This window comes from Arvicanthis niloticus, chromosome 11 (assembly GCF_011762505.2).
Source record: "Arvicanthis niloticus isolate mArvNil1 chromosome 11, mArvNil1.pat.X, whole genome shotgun sequence".
NCBI lineage: Eukaryota > Metazoa > Chordata > Mammalia > Rodentia > Muridae > Arvicanthis > Arvicanthis niloticus.
Genome location: NC_047668.1, coordinates 79,028,010 through 79,034,074, shown reverse-complemented (window position 1 = coordinate 79,034,074; position 6,065 = coordinate 79,028,010). Strand labels below are relative to the sequence as shown.

Sequence of the window (6,065 nt, the reverse complement as noted above, 5' to 3'; positions counted from 1 at the left end):
TATTATCCTTGACAATGTGGTGCCCTGATGATATTGAAACGGAGGAAAGCTAATTAACCTTATCCTACAAATGAGATAAATATCATTAAGTGAGGATTTTACTTTAAAATGGGCACCTCGAGAATCTGAGGCCACTATTGCAGTGCACTGCATTCTGGTAAATTCCAAGTTTTTCCAAGATATACCTCAGAAATTTGTCTGTGATTCCTCCTCAGATCTTCAGTTGGAAGACCTACTAATATTTTTATTTTTTTTGTCTTTCAGCTGACTCACTAAAAATATTCTCTCTTCACACAGTACCCCATTAGCATGCAGTGATTTTACATATGAAATTTTGGGGGTTGGAGAGATGGCTCAATGGTTAAGAGCACTGACTGCTCTGCCAGAGGTCCTGCGTTCAATCACCAGTCAGTGCACTCGTCTAGTATGTGTCTGAAGACACCTGCAGTATACTCATATAAATAAAATAAAAAAAAAAAAAAAAAACCAAATCTTTAAAAATAAAATAAAACAAAGCTTCTGAAATTTTTAATGGTGGGAAATTGAATGACAAAATGAATAATCACCTCCTCTAGGGAAGGAAGGAATTTTTTAGAGGCTTGGTGCATAATGTATGATAATTAATGCCTGACAGACCTGTGCCTAGAGAGGTGTAGTGGTCCTTGTTAGCAAGTATGTAGAAATAATTTTTTTAAAAAATAGAGGCTACTGGGAGGTTCGTTCAGGTTTCCTAGGTTGGGTTTTGGTAAAGCCTGTGTTGCATAACCTTCCTTGCTGACCTCTCTAGAAGAGAAAGAAAAGTCAAGGGTTACATTTAAAGCCATTGCGGTTTATGTGTATTTGAGACTGTTCCAAGTCAATTTATTTATAGAGCACTTGTCTTCCGAAATACGACAGAGAGCTCCGCCTAACCGTGGCAGCTGTCAGTGAAAGCAGAGTCAGCGGTGACCACATATCAGAGCCTCAAACATCTTTTTTCTGTCTGATTCCCACAGTGAGATCTTGGAGTTCTCTACCTTTGTCCATCTTGGGAAAAATAAGAATGTACTTCCCCTCCAGTGCTTCTTCCTCATTTTCTGAATTGAGATAACACAAAATCTTATCTTTGGATAACTTCCTTTCCCTGGCTTCTCTCTTTTAGCCGGTTTTGCTGGTTAACAGGGAAACAAACAAACATAGTGTCACATAACATCATTCTTAAATATATTCTATGGGTTTCTCCACAAATTAAAACAATTAAGTCCTACTTTTTCCAGGGCATTGATCATATGTAATAAGCCAACTTCTATGATCTAGAATGGAATTGGGAAGGTAGGACAGAAATAATCATCTTTCATTTTTCATACTGGGCACCCTGGCTGGGAAGGTTACACTGTTTTTCCTTTAATGAGGCAAGGCACTGCTACGAAGGCTTCAGTCACTTGTCCCTGTTGTTCCCAGGCCTTTGCTGGAGGAAAGCATTCTGGAAGCTGCAGAAGATAAAGCAAAGCCCTTAGCCTCCAAGAAGAAAAGAGAACTTGCTTTTATAACCAAGCCCCTCCCCAGCTCCCAAACCATTCATCCACAGTCTATTCATGAAGTCAGAGCCTTTATGACCCAATCACCTCCGAAGGTCCCAACCCTGAGCAGTGTTGCATTGAATATCGTTGCCTGCCACACATGAACTGTTATAGGATATTACGACCCAATCCAGGGCTCAACAATTAAGAGCTGTCTCTAGCTGTTCTTTCAGAGGACTAGATTTTAGTTTCTAGCACCTAGGTTGGTCAGCTGCAACAGAGAAGTCAGGCTTCTGGCCTCTGCAAGTACAGATACTCATTTGTGTGCAAGAGTACACACACACACACACACACACACACACACACACCAAAAGCTGAACTGCCAACAGACAAGAATCTAGCCAGATCATATTTTACCTACCGCATTCTCATCTCAGTGAAGGTTGAAGAGTAGGAGCTGACTCATCACATGACCCTAAAGGGCTATGCTCACACACACAGGAAAATGTGAGGGCCTTCTAGTCTGACGTCTGACATACTGCTATTCTTTTATTTGCTCATCAAAAGAGTTTTAAATATTACTTTACAGTGCCTTTCCAATTGGGTTGCTTAGAACGGATAGATTTTCTCAGATGTTGAACATTCAGTGTCAAAACCAAATACTTCCAGAAAAATTGGGGTGTTTGGTCATTCTAAAAACTTTGACCACTCATTCAATAAATATCAATATGGGTTGGGAATTTAGCTTAATGGTAGAGCACTGTTTGATCCTCAGCTCCAGAAAGAAAGAAAGAAAGAAAGAAAGAAAGAAAGAAAGAAAGAAAGAAAGAAAGAAAGGAAGAAGGAAGGAAGGAAGGAAGGAAGGAAGGAAGGAAGGAAGGAAGGAAGGAGAGGCAGACAGAATAAATAGCCTGTTAGACACACTACATGTGATGACACTGAGCATGGCAAATATGGAGGATAAACTGCAGGGCGAGGGAGGGAGGCACTTTCCAGACGACGTCATGCTTAGTAACTTAGTACACTTTCTGTTGATACAACAGATAGGTCAGATTAAGTGAATTACAAAGAAAGCAGGTTCGTCTCACAGTTCCAGAGCTGGAAGTCCGAGAACACAGTTCCAGAACAGTGTGTTGTAAGGACCTTCTGGCTCTGTCATAACATGGTGGAGGGCTTCACCTGGCAACACAGACCAAACATGCTAGTTTGTGTCTGTCTTCTGATACAGCCAGTAAAGACATCCTGAGCTGATCTAACACTGACTACGTCCTGAAGACCCGCCTTTAATTTCCAGTAACATGGATATGGGGGTTAAATGTCCACATGTGAGTGTTTAGAGAGTACATCCAAGTCACAGCACACAGGAATGTGGGTAGAGGTGGGACAGGGGGAGAGAGGTGCTTTAGGCCCTGTGAGAAAGGACAAAGGAATGGGAGATGGGGTCATTACCATGGCTTTCATTACCTTAGCATCCATTACCTTCAGAGCAAATGTGCATCTCTCAGAGAGTAAAACAACCATATCCCAAACTGGAGCCAAACCTTCCAGTCTGGCCGGTCTTTTCTAGTTTCCCTAGAAAGAGCCTCCCTCCACCATCACTCCCTTAAGATGCTGGTGTGCCGAGGCCGCTCTCATGTGCTTGTCTCTGCTGATGTGGCTCCCTGTTTTCTTTCTACTGAATCCTGGCTCACACTTGGACCACGGCTTGCACTCCCTACCTCTACAACATCTTCCTAACTCCGCCAGTCCTGCCGTAGGAGCCCAAAGAGAAATAATCAAATGTAGATGAACAAGAGATGAAGAAGCGATTCTAAGAGAGTAGAGGAGAATGGGGACAGAGGGAGAAAAAAATAGAAGGTAATGAAACTCATGTGGGAGTTACTGGGAGGAAGAAGGGGACCAGCAAGAGGGGGGCAGGAGAAATGGAAGGGACGGTGGAGGAAGATGACCAAGATAAGGTATAATGTTGTGTGTATGAAGATGCCAAAATGAAACCATCATGTTGCGTAAGACCATGATGCCTATGACCCCAGTATTAGGAGGCAGAGACAAGCAGGTCCTGAGCTTTTACCGTTCAGCCCACCAAACTGAAACATGAGCTTCAGGTTCAGGGAGAGACCCTGCTTCAAAGAAACAAGGCACCCTATACGCCCCTCTGGTTTCCTGAGTGACAGGGACACACAGACACACATATACCCACACAGAGGGAAGAATGCACACACAAAAACATCACTTTGTATGCTAACCAACAAAGTAGTTTCAAACAAAACAAGTTTGCTAGATATAGTTTGGTTTTTTTTTTTTGTTTTTTTTTTTTTTTGTTTTTTTTTGTTTTTTTTTTTTTTTTTTTTTTGTTTTTCGAGACAGGGTTTCTCTGTGTAGCCCTGGCTGTCCTGGAACTCACTCTGTAGACCAGGCTGGCCTCGAACTCAGAAATCCGCCTGCCCCTGCCTCCCAAGTGCTGGGATTAAAGGCATGCGCCACCACCGCCCGGCAAGCCAGAGCTATAAAGTGGGACCCTGTCTTGAAAAAAAATAAAAAGAGTTCCAGAACAGCCAGAGCTACACAGAGAAACCCTGTCTCAACCCCCCCCCCCAAATATATATATATATATCTGGCTCTATAGGAACTTGCTATGTAGACCAGGCTGGCCTCAGATTCACAGAGATCCACCTTCCTCAGAAGTGCTGCAAGTCCTGGAATCAAAGGCATGCACCGCCACATATCGCCTTTCCTAGGGTTTGGTGGTGGTGGTTTGGTTTGAGTTGGGTTGAGTTGAGTTTTATCATTATGCTATTTTATCATATTATGCTATTTTTAAATTGGGATTTTAATTGTTTTTGTCTTGTCTTATTTAGAGAATATACTAGCATTATGAAATTAAGAATTAAAACAGCTAACGACCAGATAATTAAGCTTAAACAAACTGTGCTTTCATTCGCTGAATGACTGTACAGAAAAAGAGTGATTTTGTTATGTCATTGGCAGCGAAAGACTGTGTGAAGACATGCCTTTTTGCAAAAGTACCTCAGAGTCTTACCTCATTTTCTTTGTACTGGCTTGGGTTTCTTTGTGTTTGGTTTGGTTTGGTTTGGTTTGGTTTGGTTTGGTTTGGTTTGGGTTTTGGTTTAGCTTTTCATTGGTTCTTTATGAACCAATCATGGTTTCATATTATGGACCCCAATCCCACTTATCTCTCCCCTGTACCCTCACTGAATCCTTTCAACCTCCCCTTAATGAAAGAAATCTCATGGAAGCTGTAGTGTTTACAGTGTATCTCACAGTGTTCCCCATAGTGTTCACAGTGTATCCCACAATATTCCCCATAGTGTTCACAGTGTATCCCACAGTGTTCCCCACAGTGTTCACAGTGTATCTCACAGTGTACCCCATAGTGTTCACAGTGTATCCCACAATATTCCCTATAGTGTTCACAGTGTATCCCACAGTGTTCCCCACAGTGTTCACAGTGTATCTCACAGTGTACCCCATAGTGTTCACAGTGTATCCCACAATATTCCCTATAGTGTTCACAGTGTATCCCACAGTGTTCCCCACAGTGTTCACAGTGTATCTCACAGTGTACCCCATAGTGTTCACAGTGTATCCCACAGTATAACCCTTTGTCCCCATTTCTTTGTAATGAGTCATTCCTCTGGTTCCAGGCCCCTGGCTTCTGTACTCTATCAATACTGGATCCTCATGGCAACTCCTCTCAGATACCCTCTTGTTGCCCTGTGTCCTGGAGATCCTGAAGCTTTGGATCTGTAGGACTACCAGTTCATCCATGGGGTAGACATTGGGGTGGCCCAATTCAAAGGCCTGGATCTGGGCCTGAGAAGTATCTGAGCTGATCAGACCTCCATCTCCCCTGCTCTTATTCCCTCAGAACTGGCTCACCAGCAAGCCCAGTATCGGGGCCAGCTCTATCCTGGTGCCCAGGTGAAGTGCAGGGCCTGCTCTATGGAGTGTTGCAGCCAGGAAGGAACATTGCCTGCTCTCATGACTGCAGGGCCAGCTCTCCTGCCTGCAATAAATGGATGAGAGAGGGGAGGACACCTCCCAGCAGACTAGATGAGAGGCAAAGCTGGCTCTTGGTTCTCATGCCCTCGGGGCCTGCTCATCTGCAACCCCACCCCCAACCCCACCCCCCACATCCAGAGCCAGCTCTACTGTGCTGCCCAGGCAAGCTGCAGACCATCTCAGCCTACCTCCCTGTCTGGGTCCCTGGCACCAGTCAGCTAGGGCTTGCTCCTTTCCCAGCCCATTCTACTGGCCTCTTTTGAAGGCTGTCTGTCTTAGGCTCACTCCTACCTAGGACCAGCAGTGCCAGGCAGGCTTCTTCTAGTCTATAGACATGGGAGCCCATCTAGGCCTGTGTGGTGCTGCTGGTCTACTGGCTGTCTTGGGCTCACTTTTTTTTCAGGGAATCTTAGGCTACTAATTATTCAGATGTTCATAAGTAGGTCAGAACACTGGGTGTAGACATAGCATCTGTCCTCTCTGCCATCTGTTGACACACACATGTGCCACAGCAGCCATATGTGTAACACCTTTATGGGCAGG

The 6,065-nt window shown here is 44.1% G+C and overlaps 1 non-coding gene across 1 annotated transcript; it reads right to left on the bottom strand.

Annotated features, from left to right (window-relative positions):
* Positions 1-5,927: 5,927 nt before the first annotated feature.
* On the bottom strand, positions 5,928-6,065 carry LOC117717414 (small nucleolar RNA SNORA17). The gene has a single exon (XR_004607907.1). It is a non-coding gene; the product is annotated as a small nucleolar RNA SNORA17 (small nucleolar RNA).